Source organism: Macrobrachium rosenbergii, chromosome 3 (genome assembly GCF_040412425.1).
Source record: "Macrobrachium rosenbergii isolate ZJJX-2024 chromosome 3, ASM4041242v1, whole genome shotgun sequence".
Taxonomy (NCBI): domain Eukaryota; kingdom Metazoa; phylum Arthropoda; class Malacostraca; order Decapoda; family Palaemonidae; genus Macrobrachium; species Macrobrachium rosenbergii.
The window spans coordinates 38,178,568-38,198,578 of NC_089743.1; the positions used below are offsets into that span (position 1 = coordinate 38,178,568).

The following is a 20,011-nucleotide window of genomic DNA, read 5'->3' on the forward strand; positions in this document are numbered from 1 at the left end:
AGTAAACAAGAGAAAGAAATAAAGTTTATTTTATGGCAATGTGCATGGCATTTTATGGGAGCATTACATCCCCTGTCATTGCAACTCACTGGCAGGAAGACCATTCCATGCTTCAACAGCAAGGTTCAGTGTAGATCAACCAAGTGGTTAAGACAGCAGAGCACCCAAAATGCTAACAGGAAACTGCTTCAAATGGAACCAGGGATCCTTTTCATTTGAAGAGTGACCAACATGTCCACTCTTAAGATTTCTCAGACTCTACTGAACCTTAACAAATATCCTGTCACTGGGACCAACCACTGCATCTGGAATAGCAGCTAAGAAGGGAAACAAGTCCTGCCATCCCTTCCTCTTTCAATTTTTGTGGGGAGCCTTCTTCCTAACTCGATGCTGACCTAGTGGGCACTAAAAACATTCCTATTTCCCAGGCAATTGGAGGAAAAGAAATACTATGCAATTGGCTGATACTTTGATTTTACTCAAAGCAGCAATACTTGGCAACATTCATTTGAACCTCAATATCCACCATCTAGAAAATCAGTCAACATACATTCATTGTGCAGACATGCAGTGAAGAGTTATAACAAAATATTCCTTCAAAAAAAAAACATGAAAAAAATATCTGAGTGGCTGTAGTAAGAACAAAATTTAAGAGATCAGCAAGTTTCAGAACTTTTCTGTCAAAATAAAGCCTAGATTCTCTGTGTATAACAGATTTACAATAAAATCCTCTTTTAAAAACCAGGAACTACCTGATGGTGTGATAGTCTAAGCTTAGTTTGTATGAATTAATTTTTTTATTATTTTATGTTCGTGACTGTGTAAGATTATTTGATTAATCTTTATTTTTCCTTTTTTACTTACAGTTTGCTTGAGTGGTAGGGCAGAGTGGACTCCCCTTCACCTTAATGCCCATAGTGCTTGGACTGAAAGAACCTTGTTGAGGAACAGTGAAGGAAACAAGGCCTTTATTTCCCTCCTGAATGTCTGCCCTGCTTCACAACAAGTATTATGTGCAAATTAACAGTGTGAACTGATAATCTGATTTATTCAATTTCCCAGTAGAAAGTGACAATGCAAGACACTATAAAGTGATTGTTGTAGAAGTATCCCAAGAACATTAGAAAAACATTGTGCAAGGAATTCAATAGAAAGAAAAACACATTTGGTTCTCAAAATAATCTTTGTTGGACAATCCTAAAGAGATTTGTGGAAGATTTATCTTCCAAGCATTGAAAGTGTCCTTCTGTGGATCAAGACTGATATATTACATTCAAGTTCTTTCAATTGGGGAAAACATTATTATAATAATAAGTTAGGTTAAGGAACTAAGGATAAGTTTTGATGAGCTATAGTATTAAGTTAGGCTAAGTTAGTATACAGTGAGTTAGGTAGAGTTATGGTTGAAGGTCATAGACCACTGTAATATTAAGATAAAAAATTAGGTTAAGGAAAGTCAGAGTTTTGTTTAGTAACTTCTAAATTTGTTCCCATCATCCTACTCAATTGTGTAGCTTGAAAAGTCCTTACAATGGTCTATACATTGCCAACTGTTTACCTTTTACACTGCTCTTGCTGTCAGCAAGGCTATAGGTGTTCTACCTTAACCAATCAGCAAGGCTATAGGTGTTCTACCTTAACCAATCTTTATTTATGAATGAACCATCACAGAGCAGTCATTAGCGGAACAATGTGTACTGTCCACTTCAAGAAAGTGTCAAAGATGAGCCCTCAGACACTTGAGTCAGAAAGGCAAAATATATCCTTAACAATTTTGTATACCTGAATGCTTAACAGTTCAGAAACACCTACCAGCTGTGCCAACATGAACACACTGCAAACACAAATAGCACATCAGATTTCAATCAACACTAGGTTTTGATGGCAACGAACAAATCCTCACAATAACAAGGAAAAGTGAAGTGAGTGAAGTGACAAAAAACACAGTCAAATAAGCACTCTATACACATGACACATGTGCAAAAGGGACCGAGGACATCAGAGCAAGCATCTAATAAGGGGGAGAGTGTCTTTCAACGAGTGAAGGCCACACAAACAAACATTCTTTTAACATCACTTGGCTAGTCATCTCAATTACCCCATTTGTAGGCCAACACTAATGCTAAGGCACAAGTAAAAATAAAGGATTTACAATTCATATGAATATATACTCTAACACAACTGCTAAGCAGAGAGAGACTAGCAGAAAAAAACTCTATAAAAACAAACAAAAATCAAGCTGTGGAAAAACTTTGATGAATCCGTCTTCAGATGGCAGATATATTTGCTTGTAGAATTTTGTTGCACTGAAAACTCAGCAGCTGGAATGTAGTCCTTATTTAGTATCAGAAACAAACAAAAAATCAAGCTGTGGAAAAACTCTGATGAATCCATCTTCACATGGCAGATGTATTTGCTTGCAGAATTTTGTCACATCGAAAACAGCGCCTGGAATGTAGTCCTCATTTAGTACCAGATATAAGACAGTAATTTTTACACCACACTGCAAATAATTTTCTAAAAACCTCAAATAAACAGTTTGTGTAAATGGCAACTAATATTACTCCTTCACTGCTATACTAAGTGAATTTTCTTCCAAATTCTCATACTACTCTTCTCACATATGCAAGATCATTAACTGCCATTATTAGTACTGTTACAATCATAATTAAGTTTAACCAGACCATTTAGTTCTCTTTATATCCACCCATGTCCCGCTTGCCAACCCAACCTCCTCTTCTACTGTCCCCTGCTGCAAATGACACTTTTATAATACACTTCTATGGCTTAACAGTATGCCCTCAAGATAATAACTGTTTACAAGAATAAAACAAATACATTATTCATTCACAGTGACTTCTCACTTTACACACTCTCACAGTGTTCTGAAAGACACTTTATTATCAGCATTTTGTTGAAAATTCAATGAAGAAAAACCATGTAGTAGTAGTAGTAGTAGTAGTAGTAGTAGTTTGACAACCTGTAGTGAAGTGACCACATGAAAAGAGTTGTGCTTTGAGAAACCAAAGAAGTCTGAGACAGATCATTATTCAAAGTAATGTACTGTGCTACTTGGAGAGAGAGAGAGAGAGAGAGAGAGAGAGAGAGAGAGAGAGAGAGAGAGAGAGAGAGAGAGAGAGAGAGAGAGAGAGAGAGAGAGAGAGAGAGAGAGGTGCCTATAGTGCAATAAGGATACGCAGTCAGATACAAGCTAAAATGAATCTCAATGATTATATCATGTTAATGCCTTTGGCTGTTACTGTGCTTCCTGTACTGCCAACCCTCAGAGTTCTCGATTCACCATCTGTTGCCTTGAAGTCTGGTCCCTAAACTGTATAGGCCCTGAGTTACTTATTCAACTGACTCTCTCTCTTACCAACAAAATTTAATCTTCTTATTGATCCAACTTCTCCAATCTTCATTTCTCGAAGATCTCTTACTTGACAGTATTTTGTAAACATCCAATTACACACCAGTTTTGCTTCACCTTAAAGGTGTCTGCAGTTGTTGTCTATACCTTGTCTCTCCCACAGAGGCCTGTTATGAAAGAAATTAATGATTAGTCAATACCTGTACTACAGTATATTGTAATCTGCAACATTTTTCTTAAATCATTAAAATGACAAAACTTCCAAAACTTTCAAAACTACTTTTGCTTTGTAAAACCTGTTCTAACCAGAAAAGTTTGTGTCCTGTTGATAGCTATCCAAACAATGATGATTACAATATGCAAACTATTTGCGGGTCGCTCTATTTTGCTTGGCTAGGTGACTAACCCAGCCCACTTTCGGGGTAAGAGAGGAACAACTGGCAAAAGGATTCAATTTGTTTGTACCATAATGTTCATGTGAGGGGAGGAGGAAGGGCTCCAAGCATGTAATTATTTGGTAAGTATATATATAAAACTTTACCATAAAAATGTCATTTTTATATAAGTAACTTACCAAGTAATTGCTGATTCCCACATTGACAACTGTCTCTACTGGCGCTCTCCTTATTGTATGGTGGCGCGGCGGTAAAGGCCTAGCCGAGATTTGTCTACTATATTAGAGGGTACCTTGTAGCAAGGATGATTCCAATTGCTGACAAAGGTAATACCTGTAATGTTGCCCTGCCCAGGACGCAGTACAGAAAATACGACAATGAAATAAAAGTCACCTAATACCACAAAAGTTAAAAAGCACTGCCCAACCATGAAGGACTAGAGGGCACTCTGGTACACTAGAAAGAGGGTCTTTCTAGTTAGATCTCTTAAAGAAATCGAATGCATCAGGCTCAAATCGGGGCCCAAACAACCATCTAAGGACCACGTCCGGGTTCCATGGCACTACTGCCTCTTTCTGTCTTGTGGTATCAAAAGATCTAATTAGATCAGATATATCCTGATTAGAGGAAAGGACCACTTCCCTGTGTCTGAAGACAGAGCTTAACATGGCCTTAAACCCTTGATCGTCGAGGATGACAGGTTCCTGTCGGTCTTAAGATATAGCAGAAAGTCTGCTATTTTGGCTATAGATGTCTGAGAAGATGACACTCACCGCTTTCTGCACCATTCTCTAAAAATTGTCAACTTAGCCTGATATACTCTATCAAGAGGACTGTCACCTGCATTTGGCAATAGCTTGCGAAGCTGATCTTGAAAACCCCTTCTTTCTACGAAGTTTTGTGATAGTTTGTAGCCTGTCAGGGCCAGAGTAGACAACCCCTGAAGAAAGTGCCAGAAGTGGGGTTGTTTTAGCAGATGAGGTTTTTGAGGTACCAGTCTCGGAAAGTTAGCACGGAGGTCGAGAAGATCCAGGAACCATTCCTCTGTTGGACAAAAGGGGGCCACTAGGATCATTGACAGATTTTGGTGAGTCTGGGATTTGTTTATCACCTGTCTTATCATATTGAAAGGGGGAAAAGCATAAAGGTGACTTCGACCAGTCCTGAAGCACGGCATCAGTTGCCCACGCTAAGGGACCAGGAACTGGCTAGCAAAACAGGGGGAGACGATGGTTTCTGGAAGTTACAAATAGGTCTACGACCAGTGTCTCCCATGACTTCCAAGGATCCCTGAGCAAACCAGAGGATCCAGAGTCCACTTGTGGGTAACACTTGTTCCCGGCAACTTGCTCATCCGCCAGCCCATTGAGCTTCCCTTGAATGAAGCACCTAAGATGCTTGACTTGAAATTGCTCTGGCCCAAGTGGAAGATCCTTTGCCATTTCGTAAAGGGAGAAAGAGTGTGTCGCCCCCTGGTTTTTGATATTTGTCGGGGCAGTCGTACTGTCGGAGTGCACTGTGATCGTCTTGTTGCACACTTCTTTGAAAAATTGTAACCCTAGGTTGATTGACTGATTATGAAATTTAGGTCTTGAAGACCAAGAGCCGGAACCCATCAGGATTATTCAGCACAGCGATGAAGATGAAATATATAAATTAGTGATGATATTGATAATGAAATGGTGAATGATAACATATTGTACTACTAAAATTCAGTGTTGGACTGCCTTCAATTCCTTGACTTATGTGCCAGCTTCTTTGTTCCAGGGACCAGGTCCCTGAAATTTCCTTGTCCCCCAACACAGCTCCCCAACCTCAGGCTCGACGCATCTGAGAATAAGTCTTAGGTTGGGGTTCAATGGAAGGAGAGATTTCCCTTGTGACAACCTTCCTTCTAAGCTCCACCAATGCAGATCCTCTATCTCTGGAATCACTCTGGAACATGAAAGTCTGGGTATTTTTTTCCATTCAGCTGATTCCTAAGAAGAATTGGAGAGGTCTCATATGAGGCCTGCCCAGGAGTACAAATTGTTCTATGGACGATAACGTTCCCAGAAGACTCATCCATTTGTTGGCAGAGCACTGGTCCAGAAGGAGAAATCTGTGAACTATCTTGAGGCAAGACTATTCTCTTTGGTGAGGGAAAAACCTGAAACTCTGAGAGCCTATTATCATCCCCAAATACAGAATCCATTTTGACAGAATCAACTGAGACTTCTGAACAGTGATCATCAATCCCAGCTCCTGGGCTAGGAGAAGTGTCTTTTGAAGGTCCTCCAATTTCTCTTTCGATTTGGCCCAAAGAAGCCAATCATCCAAGTAAAGGGAGATCTTGATTTCCATCAGATGGACCCATTTCGATAAGGGAGCGAGAACTCAAGTAAACACTTGAGGCACCGTCGATAACCTGAAGCATACAGCATGGAACAGGAACACCTTGTTCCCAAACACGAACCTCAGAGACTTCGATTCCCAATGTACTGGGATGTGGAAGTAAGCATCCAAAATTTAAATGAAGACATTCAATGTGCTGGCATCCAGGGCAGGTCTCCAGGCCCCTGAGGCTTTGGGCACCACAAAAAGGTGATTGTAGAACCCCGGGGAGCCCACATTTTCTACCTGTAATTCTATTGCCCCCTTCTTGAGAAGGGATGACACTTCTGAGAGGGATGAAGTCTTCTTGCAAGCCTTTGGGGTAAGCTGACAATGTTATTGGAGAGATGCTTAGAGGTGACTTTTCTTAGAAGGGGATAGAATAGCCTTCCCTCAGAATGCTCACAAACCAGGCTCTGCCTCCCCTCTCTCTCTACTTCTCCCAAAAAAGAATGAGCCTGGCTCCTACAAAAGTTCGGAGAACGAAATTCTCACTTGAGAGAGGCAGACGGGATGAGGATCTCTTAACGGCTCTGAAGACGAATCTGATGGAAGGACGGGATCTAGAAAGGGATCTTTGTCTGCTGCATCAAAAGGGCCGAGTCTGCAGCAGGGAGACTGTCCTGGATGCATGAGCAGCAGCACCTTAGGCCGCCTAGAGGTTTGGGCAAGAAGATCTTGCGTATTATTCTTCTGAAGATCTGAAGAAATCCCCTGAACTGTAGCCTGTGCGAACAGGTGATGATGATCCAGCAGGGAAAACAGAAGGGCTGACTTCTGGGAGTCACTCTCCTAAACGCGTAGGAACACCACAGTTCTCTCTTTTTTAAGACTCCCATTGTGTACATGGAAGCTAATTCCAGGGAGCCGTCCCTGATCCCTTTACCGATAAACAAGAGGATCTCCAGCAAGTAGGAGGTACTATCTTCAGGAATAGTAGCGCAGTCCTTATGCTTACAGGCTAGAGAGCCCAATGCCCAATCAAGAAAACTCAACACTTCAAACACCTTACACAAGCTTTTAAGACGGTGTGAGAGCCCAATTGAACTGAGCATGACCTTTACAGAAGCAAAAGCAGATCTACAAGAGGAATCAATCTGTCTGGAGAAGTCCCCCCTGGGAGAGTCAGAAACTCCCAGAGAAGGAGCTTTGCTTGTGGCATAAGAGTGTCCTCTCCTCTTAGACAATCTAGAAGTAGGGAAGCTGAAAATGGCTCTGCCTTGTTCCTTCTTTTCCGCTAGCCACCCCTCAATAACACCGTAGGCTTTCTTAGCAGAAGAAGAAAGCACTAACTTTGGCAGTCTTGAGGAATCGGAAGACTGTGACTCCCCAAGAAAAGTCGACATGGGCGAAGAGGGAGCTGCAGGTGAAAAGCTATTGGGGAAGGTAGCAAGAAGATACTTAGCAGCAATGCATAAGCTGAAGGACGAGCGTCTTGAGCAATGACTTCCTCATCCGAGGATATAGGAGACAAAGCTCAGTCCATAGGTTGGGGAGTCGACAGAGTTTTCTTCAACAGGCTCAACATACTGTCGAGCTTGCTATGAATTGGGTCTACACGGAGGGTGCTTGCTAGAAGAGGGTAAAGCCTGAAGTGTGGGAGTCCCAGACACAGAAGAATGCCCGACTGCTCGAGGAACATTAACTATTCAGGAGTCAAAGCATCGGCAGCAGAAGCACGGTGAGTAGAAGAGAGTGGGGGCTCTAGGGCCAATGTAAGTTCGGGCCCCAAAGGAGGCTTGGGCACCAATGGACGCTTCAACTTAGTTGGCGATCCACGAATCATTGAGTGGATGGGCGAAGACGGGCACTCGGGCGTTCTATGACGCTCTAGAGAAGACAGGCGCTCTGACACAGCAGCACAAAAGAAGCCAACGCACGCCGAGATGATTTTGGGCGCTCAGAAGAAACCAGACATTCGGCAGTGAAGGGAGCTTATGATACTGCAAGGCGTTCGGGAGACAGAGGAGTCTCAGGTGCATGAGGACGCTCAGAAGTAGTCTTTGACAAGGAGCGCTTATGAGAAGCAGGACATTGGAAGCCACTCTCTGACTCTCTACCAAGGGAGGAACAGAAGGAAAATGCTTCGGACTGTCCCAATGACTGCAAGCCGGAAGAGGACTGCAAACAGGCTCTCTGAATTTCTTACGTGGCACAGGAGGATAATGCGACGCATCACCAGCACGTCTTTTCAAAGGGCGTGATTTCTCAACACAACATCTTTGGCGCCTGGGAGAAGAATTATCGGAGCTAAATGAAAGACGATGCGCCTTTCCAATGGCGCTTGGCTGCAACCTGGGATTCAACAACAGGTTCAACTGAGGGGGGAACTACCCGTGGCCACTCCCCACCGACCTCCCTTAGGCTACCAGTTTGACTCCTCCCAGGTTTAGGGGAGTATGATATTGACCTTTGCCTAGGAGAGTCGGCGGGACAGGCAGCCACCATCTCCACCAACACATCACTAACACTAGGCGCAATCGGGCGCTCCACCGACACTGCACTGGCACTAGGCACAACAGATCACTCAAAATAACTCTTATTGTCCATAAGGACCTTAACCAATGAGGCTAATTGTGCAATAGATTCTACAATGAATTCAAACCTTTTATCGATTTTACACTCAAGGCTGGCAATGGTGTTGGGTTCGGAAGGGAGAGAGCCTGGTAAAGGAGCGGGTTGCATGGCAGGAGAACTGGCTATGGGATCAACAGAGATAACAGGAACCTCTATCTGGACGTTAGCATATCAATAGCACAATCAACAAGAGACCCGACTAGCTAAAGAATTACTAATCCATCTGGCTGTTGCTTTTATCTTTTTATCTCTGGCAAGTTTATTTAAAGGATAACTGAAGTCTTCCACTTCTTACTGTCCCAGTCTTTACATTCATCACATCGTAAGTCTTCTGAACAAACTTGTCCCCTACAATCTGTGCAGATAGAATGGGAACCATACGATTCCTTAGTCAAAGTATATTGCAGCCTTTGCTGCAATACCTAAAGCTGGTCAAATCTGAGTCTGACATTTGGCAAACAAGTAACTAAAGTCACAACCAGTAAACAAGGTAAAGTCGAATTATAATGAAATTCACAATTAAGGGCAAAAGTCAGTCAAACTCTAATAATGCTGAAAGGCTATCAAAGCAACAATACTTCACCAAATACAATGAGAAATCAACAGGAAACATGAATTCCAAAATCAGAGCTGCTGCTAAAAGCTGGTGAACAGCCATTAACCGGCAGAAACAAACTGAATCCTTTTTGCTAGTTGTTCCTCTCTTACCCCGAAAGTGGGCAGGGTTAGTCACCTAGCCAAACAAAATAGTGCGACCCACAAATTTCAAAATTTTTAGCTGCCAGTTAATAGAAACTATAGCAATGTAATTACTTGGTAAGTTACATATAAAAAAATCATCATTTTCCTTTTATGCTATTATCAGTTAAGGGAAAAAACACAATATCCTGACTGAGTGCTCCAACTACCTAAACAATGGTTAGCAATATGCAAAACCTGTGTCTGTACTTTAGATGTTGACCAATCAGAGGGACAAGGTTTGGGCACTTTCATATGAGCAATATCTGCACTTTTACTAGCTTCTCTAAAACACCTTTTGGTCATACAGGAAAACATTACCTCACCACACCTTGAAGAGATCTGACACTGTTGGTTGTAGAATGCCACAGTAAAAAGGCTACAGAAACGTCCAAGATTTAAGAATTCGATTATGCAGTGAGCAGCCAGCATAAGACCACTAAACATAATAAGCAAGCTAACATGGCTGTCATGAATAGCAAGATAGAAAAACCAATGCACCACTTAAATGAAAAGAGGGGATGATTCCACTCAATGAAATAACTAAGGATGATGAACTGGGAGGAGGAGGACAGTGACCTACGCACAAGGAATTACCCAAAGAATGAATAACTACCTTTGGTTATCTAAAAACACATTACAGGTTAGGAAGAGAACTGTTGGCATAACCTTCATGAAGGTGTCATTCTCAACTGACTTTTGTGTCAAATCCAGAAAACTGCATTCCCTCCAACTGGACTTCTACAGGCACACAAAAAAGTGACAATTTTCACACAAACAATAGGATTTCCATTACTGAAATAGCCATAACCCGACAAGACCTGAATATGACAGTAAACTGAACATAAAAATAGTAATAAAACCAGATACACAAACATGTGATAAGGAACACCATTCATAACTTGTAGCTCAATAAAACAATTAAGAAACTAAAACCAAACAGACATACAAAATACTGTGCATTAACAGACCACCAATTCCTTTCACATATGATTTCAACTAGCATCATTCTTAATCTTAAAACTATTATGGTATAATTATTTTCCACACCTATTTTTACATTTAACTCAAGATTTTGTCTGTCAGATCTGTGTGATAACTTGATGTACATCCATAATCAGTCTGCAATTATCACTTCCAAAAGAATTAAAATATTGCATACAAATTTCATGAAAAAAATTTTCATTATTGAATAACTTCACTATCACATAGAAGACAGTTCATACACTGCTTATATGTGCTGTAATACTGTTAAGTACTTAGTTTCTGCACTGTACTGTAACCATACTTTCTTCCCTTATTAGTTCTTTGATGTCCTTTAAGCCTTCTTTCTAGGTAATGTATACAAAAAACATACATATACTTAGCATTACTGTAAATACAATGTTTCTGTAACACAAAACCCATTAAACATCACATGTGTCATTTCCATGTAGGAAATCCCAGACACACTAACCTGATGAATCAGGACTAAAATGCCACATGACCCTTCGTCTACTCTGCAGCTCTGGAGCAGGCCAAGGTCAACATGAAGATGTGCCTTCAATCTATCTTCTTCTAAATACCCATTGCCATCCTTAAGTTCAGGGGTCAGTTGCCTCGACGCATCTTCTCTAACTATTTCGTTTGAAAACATTTTATATACTACATTCACTCCATAAGTCTCCTGGAAAAAGTGAGAAAGTTTTGGTCAGTGTATTGCAATACACATATAGAACCAGCAATAAATGATATAAACCAGTTGTTTGTCCCAGCTAGACTTTGGCAAATGAACACACATAAACCATGAATATGAAAAACTCACAACTCTATCTTAACAAGTACACACAGTAGGTCTTCACAGCACTTGAAAGTGTCAACTCAAACATATATGGAAGAATATACAGGAGAACGCAATCCTGTGAAATAAACATGACTCGAACAGATCCTATTATTATTATTATTATTATTATATTATCCACAAGATAAACACCTATTCATAAGGAACACACCCATGGGGGTCAGTGACTTTAAATTCGAGCTTCCAAAGAATATGGTGCTCAATTAAAATAAGTAACAGAAAGTAATAAGAAATACAGAAAGAACAGAAGGTACAGTAATGGGAAATACAAAAAGAGATCAGTTATTATCAGAAAAAAATAAAATACAGTAGATTAATAAGTATATAGATAAAAATTAAATTTTTATGATAAAATAAAGTTTTATATACTACTTACCAAGTAATTACATAGCTATTGGTTCCCTAACCTATGGCAGCTTAAAAATTCAAAATTGGTGCAGTGGCACTGTTATCGTTAGTGTGTAGGTGACAACATCCCGCCCACCATCCGGGACTCGAGGAAACAACCCAGCAGAGAGCTTAATTCGTTTTATGCTCTAATGTCCATGCAAGGGGAGGAGGGCAGGCTCCAATCATGTAACTACTTGGGACGTACTATATATTATAAAACATTATTAATAATTATCATAAAATGTCATTTTCATATAAGTAACTTACAAAGTCATTATATACATAGCTGACTCCACATTGTTAGGAGGTGGGAAAGAGCATGGACATATTCTACTCCAAAGCATTAAGTAAGTAATGAATTTGAAATAGAAAGGCTGCTAACATTGAATAAATGTTTGTTGTTGCCTTGCCTGTTGAGAGAACTGCTGCAGGTAGGTACTACCTCTGGTTGGCGCTTCTCTCAACTTGTAGTGGACGTGGCAGTATAGTCGTCTGAGCTGTAGGAAGAGTCTTCTGAAGCATGATTGAGAATATTTTCCAGTTTGCTCTGAAGCAATCAACTGGAGGAATATTATGTCCAGTTTGCTTTTTACTACTATCCAGTTTGCTGGAGGAGCAGGTCAACTGGAGGGGGGCTGCAATGTCCAAGACGGTCTCAATTCAGAAACTTGTGGAGGAGCGGGCGCCAATGGGCGCTCGGGGCCTGTTTTCCTGTAGAGATGGGAGCCAGTAGTGAAACTTGTCGAAGAACGGGGCCAATGGGCGCTCGGGGGCTCTGTGGAGATGGGAGCCAGTAGCGAAACTTGTCCAAGAACGGGCACCAATGGGTACTCTTAGGGGCGCTGTGGAGATTAGGAGCCAGTAGCAAAACTTGTCGAAGAACGGGCACCAATGGGCACTCGAGGGGCACTGTGGAGACAGGAGCCAGTAGCAAAACTTGTTGATGAATGGGCACCAGTGGGCGCTCAATCGCAAATGGGAGTTTGGGCACTTAGACCATATTTGCTGGTGTAGCTGATTGTAGAGATGGAGGTGCTGGATGCGCAACTCCTGATGCAGTAGCTCCTCTTATTCGACGATGAACGTCTCCGCGCCACAAGGTGCTTAGGCGCCAACTTACGACCATCGTCAGAAGCAGCAGAAGAGAATTGTTCCGGGGTATCCCAGTGACTACACGATGGGCACCCTGAATTCCTTGCCCTTCTTACAAGGAACAGGGGAAGAAATCTCAAGCTCCACTGCACGCCGCTTTAGCAGGCGTGACTTGTCTGCATAGCGCCGTGCGCGCCTGGGACTAAAATCTTCGGAGCTGGAGGACATACAGTGAGCACTCACTTGAAGGCCTTTTCAATGGCCTTTGGTTGCAGTCTGGGATTCATCAACAGACTGAACTGAGGGGGGCAACTGCTTGGGGGGCAGACCCCACCGACCTCCCTTAGGCTGCCAGTATGACCCCTCCCAGGTGCTGGGGAGTACGACAGGGACCTTGGCCTGGGAGAATCGGTGGGCCAAACAGCCACCTCCTCCACTACCACTGCAACTGCAGTGGGCGCCATGAGGCGCTCTACCTCACTTTCAGACTGAACTGCTGCCAGGGGCGACTGCAACCCCCCACCCCTCTCCCTTAGGCTGCCAGTTTGCCTCCTCCCAGGTGCTGGGGAGTATGACAGGGACCTTTGGCCTAGGAGAATCGGCGGACCGAACAGCCACCTCCTCCACTACCACTGCACTTGCACTGGGCGCCAAGGGGTGCTCTGACTCACTTTTATCCATAAACACTTTCACTGATGACGCTAATTTAGCGATCGATTGCACAAACAATTCAAAGCGAGAGTCGATTTTCGACTCCAGACTGGCAATGGTGTTGGGGGTCGGAAATATGAGAGCCAGGTAAAGGAGATGGTTGCACAAATGGAGGAGATGGAATGGGATTGCAAGAAATTACAGGTGTGATTGCATCCGACTGAGATGGATGAATACTGACTAGATAAAGCTTTACTTGATTCCTTAGCAATAGCTTTCATCTTCCTATCTCTAGCTAGTTTCTGATATGTGCATCTAAAGTCTTCCACTTCTTAATAACCCAGTCATTACACTCCTCACAACATAAATCTACTGAACACGTTTGTCCCCTACATGGAATACAAACAGTGTGCGATCGTTAAGATTCTCAGTCTAGTGTTGCAGCTTTGCTGCAATACCTAATGTTAGCACTACTAGTGTCAGACATCCTAGAAAGTCTAATACAAGTCCAAAAAATGAGCAGAGAGTCATCAATCAATAATCAAAATTTGCCTAACACTATCTTAATTATGCTGAAAGGCTATGAAATTAAATACTTCACCAATTGAAGATAAGTCAAACAACCAGCAAAGTATAAATTCCAAAATTCGAGCTGCTGCCAACCACAGTCCTTCAACCACAGCCGGCAGAAACAAATTGAAGCTCTTTGCTATGTTGTACCTTTTCTTACTCCCGAAAGTGGGCGGGGCACGTCACCATAACCATAAAAACCTAGTGGACCCGCAATTTCAAAATTTTGAGCTGCCAGTTAAAAGAAACCAATAGCTATATAATTGGTAAGTTACTCATATAAAAACATAATTTTCACTGCATCAAAGGCCAAATGACGAGCAGGGTCAATCAGACCGGAGAAGTCCCCTTGAGAGGAGGCAGAAGCTCCTGGGAAGGAGCTTCCCCAGTTGCATAGAATACATACCTCCTTTTGGAAAGCCGAGGAGGAGGAATACAAAATACAGCTTTGCCCAACTCCCTCTTCTCAGGTAGCCAAGAGTCGATCCCCGACAACGCCTTCTTGGAAGAGATAGAGAGGGCCATCTTCGGGAGTCTAGTGGTACTCGAGGATTGACGTAACCAGAACGCTGATTCCAGGGAAGAAGGAGTTGCGGTGGAGAAATATGTTGGGAAGCAGAACAGAAAATAATTCAATAATGAGGCTTAGGCTGATGAAGGATGTTCTGGTTCAGGTTCTTCCTTGACACAGCGGAAAGTGCCAAATCTTGCTGAGGTTCTCCTGGTTTCAAAGATGGGAGTTTCTTCAAGAGTTGCAGGACATTGTCCAAACGTTGGTGAATGGGAAGCAAAGTAGTCTTGGGGTGCTGATGTACTTGCAGACTTTGCGCAATCAGCGACAGGTCAAGAGGATACAGCCTTGGGGATCTGTAACACAGAAGGTGCCGAAACCTGTTGGACTGCAGCAATAGGGACGTCTGAATCTGAAGCCTCAGACTTGTATTCCAATGCTGGAAAGCTGGGAGCCAATGGGATGTCTGAAGCTACAGCACAAACTGAACCTGCAGCAGGCTTATGAGCCACTGAGAGCTCATAAAATGAGAGAGAGAGATCCCAAAGCATGCTCAAGAGCCAATTGGTGCTTTGGAGCCAATGGGCGCTTACGAGCCAATGGGAGCTCAGTGTCCAAAGGGAGCTCTCTGTTGTCCCAATAGCTGCAAGAGGGCTCTTGATCCTTATGGTGCTTGCGAGGTACTGCTGGATTTACGTCCGCAATGTGCCTCTTCAAAGGTCTAGAAGACTCCTGAAAACCTTGACCTTGTCCTTTGGGTTCAAAATCCGAACCACTGGAAGATGAGGTGTGATCCAATTGGACACCTTCACAGCGTTTGGATGACAAACCCTGGGAAATAGCAACAGGTTTGGCTGAGGAAGAAACTAATCGTGGGCAAACCTCACCAACCTTCCTTGGACTTACAGCTTGCCTCCCCTAGGTGCAGGGGAGTCTGACAGGGACTGAGTTTAGGAGATCCATAAGACCCCTTTCCTGTGGCTGTCTGTCGATACCTTGGACCGACAACAGGCTCGACTGAGGAAGCAACTACTCTGGGGCAAACCCCACCGACCTCCCTTGGACTTACAGCTTGCCTCCTCCCAGGTGCAGGGGAGTTTGGCAGGGGCCTCTGTCTAGGAGCATCGGTGGGATGAGTAGCCACCCCCTCCACAACACTAACACTAGCACTTGTACTGGCACTTGCACTATGATCCTCATTTGTCCAACAGAACTCTTGCAGAAGCCCCTATCTGAGCAGCAGTACTTACTAGTGTCGAATTTCTTATCCATCCAAGCTTCAAGACTGGCGATGGCACTAGGTTCAGAGGGAAGGGAGCCAGGTAATGGAGTTGTAGGGAGAGTGAAAAAAGTAGGAATCAGGGAACAAAAGCAGCTGCTTTCCTATGCCTAGCTTTCTCTTTCTCTAATTTATCCAAATGATTGGTAAACACTTTCCATTTACTTACTTCCCAATCTTTACATTCCTTGCAAGTCAAGTCAAGGGAACATACTTGTCCACGGCAGTGAAAACAAATAAAATGTTCGTCATATTTAAATGAATTCAACCTAATATTAGAGCCTTTGCTGCAATACCGGTTACTGGTCACACTTGTGTCTGACATAATAATCCAAATCAGTCCAAAAATTGAGAAAAGCTAAGCTAAGCCTAACTAAGCTATGAAAATATAGCTCGGAGGCTACCAAATGAAAGAATACTTCACCAAGTCCTCCGACAGACAACCAAAACCACCCGGTGAAACTACTCCCAGCTGCTGAACGACTGATGTTTGTCATCAAGCAGCAGAAACAAACAGCTCTTCAGCTACATTGTACCTATTCTTCCTTGAAAATGGGAAGGGCACTTACCTGCACCAAAACAAAAGAGCCCTACCACAAATTTTCAATTCTTAAGCTGCCATTTAAAGTAGAAACTATAGCTATGTGATTACTTGGTAAGTTTCATATATAAAAACAAAATTTGACTTACAATTCTTTACTTTGACAAAATTGCTTTTAATGATATAACACTTGATCATGAGCTCTATTCCTCACCATTTACAGTGGTTTCATGGTTTGACCTCAGTTATTCCGATTCATTCAGAATAAGTAGAGCATTTCAAATCTTCAGTGTTATCGTGTAGCCCAAAAGACTTGAAACGTACTAACCTAATCGTAGCCTAGGTTACTTCATTTTTATGCTAGTTCAAATTGCAATTATATCAACATATTGCATTGTGTATATTAATCTAAACATAAACGATATAAACTTACTGTTGGCACATTCAATGTTCCTAGCTTGAAATAAGATAGAATCAGATTGGCGTGAGCACAATCTCTACTTCATAACCCTCATCCAAAGCACACCTCAAGAAGTTCTCTTTACATTTAGATATGCTTCAAGGATGTGAGAGGGTAATAATGTGCTTGTATTACCAAATATCAATGACTTATAACAAAGTAATGTGCTTGTATTACCAAATATCAATTACGTATAGCAAAGTATTTCAAACACAGTGGTTATTATCTAACAATAAAAGTGTAACAACATCAAAAACCTAGTACAGGTACTTTTTTAGCAATGCAGCAGGTAGCCTACATTTATGCAAAGAATCTCCAATACAAAACTGTGATGGTCACAGTACTGTACAATGGTTCAGGTCAATTTCTGAGACAGTTGGGTATATATGTATATATGGCTGTCAGATTGCATTACACAACTAGAATAATAATGGTACTGATGAAGACTACCATGTGCCAAAAAGCATCACAGTTATTTTGGCATTTGCGAAAGTCGTAAAACTAAGCATCATATACCCCAACAGACTATAGTTAACTTCCAATAACACAGAATGTAGGAATTTAACAAAACAGTTTCTATAATCAACTGTTACTCAACTGCACCAGCACAGACCAGGAATTAATGAAAATAATAAAAGCACATTAAATCAGTTAGTGCAGCAGCCCGTTATAAAAACCAATGATACATGGGTTAGGTTAGGCAATAACTTAAATTTCTAATTAGGCGAGCCTGATTTAAGGTGACCAGTATTTATACACATTTTAATGACAAAAAATTAACATTAAAATAAAGTCCATTACTAGGCCTATTTTCACAGCTCAACAACTGGCATATAAGTGCACTGAGATGTCACACAGCTGATATGGCCTCCTAAATACAGTTATATATAGAGCCATCAAGTTAGGTTAAAAGTGTCATGCAAAAACCAGTCTATTTCTAAATTAACCACATCAACAGAACAACATATAGTTTCAATCCCACAGTGTCCATAATTAAGCTGGTGACCAAAATCAGCAGCAAAATCTGCTGCTTTGTCAGAAAGATAAAACTTGAAGGAAGCAGTTCTTAAGCTTAATTATATAGATTTGTTTTATATTTATTGGCAAATCAGGACTTAAAATACTTTTCTTTCCTTGCACGCAAACAAGTGAAACCAATTTAACTAAATGTTGTGGGATGAGTAGGCCTACATCCCCAATCATGAACACTTCGTTGTCAACTTTCTCAAAATCTCATCCATTTCTTGCCTAGGTTCGGCTAGGCTACACAGGATATTACTAAGCCAATGTGCTATCATTCCGGTGGAAATGTCACCAAATTAACAAAATAGCGAACAAAATGCCTGCAAAGTGAAATATTGTAGATCTAAGCCGGCTGTCCGCAGTGAGCTAGGCTATGGCAGTTGATGTTTTCTATGGAACTTTACCTGCTGAACAAGAATTTAAAGTGATATTTTGTCGCTTGGCTGTAATTAAGCTGTAAATTATCTTACAACTGGTGTGGTAAAACCCTTTCGAGAATAGCTAACAATAAGGGGGACCCGTTGGGAATTCGAAGTTTTTGGTGGGGTAAATAACTTGGGAAAAGGCTTGGGTACCTTATTGTTGTATTTCCTGTTATATATGTCATTTGGAACACGAAAAAAAGAGCGTAAAAAAAAGGGCGAATAAACGGGTAGTGGGAGCCGTTCCAAAGAAACTTTTCATTCAACACTAGGACTTCTGATTCTAAGCCTTAACACGCATGCGCTAGCTTTCGGTTCACCAATCAGCAGCTGCCGGTTTCCTGCAGTTAGCAAGAGCTGCGAGAAACTGGCAATTGACGTTTTCCTGTTTGTTTTTTACTTGTTGAACAAGAATTTAAAGTAATTACCTCTTGCCAGAACATACGAGCTTGCAGGAATCTTTAAAAATGCAGATAAGGCATGCAGCGGCGTTCTGCCATGGCGACCTATAGAGTCCAACCAAGTTGAAAGCAGAAATGGTAATGTTTTGTTTACCGTTTATGAAAGCTTCAAATAGTGTGCGGTGGAGCTAGACTATGGCAATTGACGTTTTTCTGTTATTTTACTTGCTTTACAAGAGTTTAAGGTAATTTTTTGCCGGTCGGCTGCTGCTAAACTGTAATTTACCCTTGACTGTGTGTGACCTACTAGTACGGACGTGCAGTTTTCAAGGGTCAATTACATTTTAGTTACAGCCGACCGACAAAGTATTATTTTAAATTCTTGTTCAGCAGGTAAAATAACATAGGAAAACGTCAATTGCCATAGGCTAGCTCACCGCGGACAGCCGGCTTAGAATTACCACATAACCAACCAAAATTATGAATAGGATAACTGGGACAGGTTACCACCGTTTTGGGGGTCTTCGCCCCCCAAGCCTGGTCAGGGAACGTCGCCCTAAGTTAAGTTAGGTAGGTATGATCTGGTTAGGTTAGGACCTGGCATTATATTACAGGAAAGGTTAGGTCTATTTATGTATGAGGAACATGTCCCGGTTGACGTCTGACGGGAATCAAGCCGCGCAACTGTTGTAAAGTTTTACCACTATGTAACTCAATAATGTCCTACTGATAATATTGCTTCGGCTAAACTAACATACAAATCATGAAATAGGAAGAACCGGTCCTGAACAGAGGCTCCCAAAGTTCCTCCATATTCCCTCACGAAAATCAACTTATTTGATAAATACGTCTCAACCAGGCTGTAATTACGAATTATGAATCAATATCATTTATTATTATTCATTTAGTGACCTGCATTAACTATATCTTACCTAAAATGCGTCATTTTCACGGCTCAACACAATAAATTTTCGATAAAAGCTTCAGGAAACAAACCTTTGACAATGGTTCGTCAAACATCGTGTAATGTTATTGCAAGTTAGCTATTTGAAGCTCCTCATTCAATGCGTGCGCAGATGCGCAGCCGCCCACTCACTTGTGTAACGAATATATATAAGTATGAAAGTTTTAATGTGATGTATTATTATGGCCTTGCATATGAATGATTTGAAATAGACAACAACCTTTATATAATCATTTCTTAAATGGCTGTTGGAAATAGCATATGGGGTTTAATGGCTCTGAATTTCAACGGATAAGTTAACCCACTCGAAGGGGACCTAAGGTAATATTCCTCTCTTCATAAGGTTGATCACCTTTTTCTTTTCCTCAAATCATTGAATGTCTTCGGTTCGATGATAAATGACGATATTTTTTA

The 20,011-nt window shown here is 41.6% G+C and overlaps 1 long non-coding RNA gene across 1 annotated transcript; it reads right to left on the bottom strand.

Moving 5' to 3' along the window:
- Positions 1-945: 945 nt before the first annotated feature.
- LOC136854516 (uncharacterized) lies at positions 946-19,692 on the bottom strand. Its single transcript, XR_010857721.1, has 4 exons — positions 19,566-19,692; positions 10,910-11,119; positions 3,377-3,537; positions 946-2,448 (listed from the first exon to the last, which is right to left on the bottom strand). It is a non-coding gene; the product is annotated as an uncharacterized lncRNA (long non-coding RNA).
- Between the last annotated feature and the right edge of the window lie 319 nt (positions 19,693-20,011).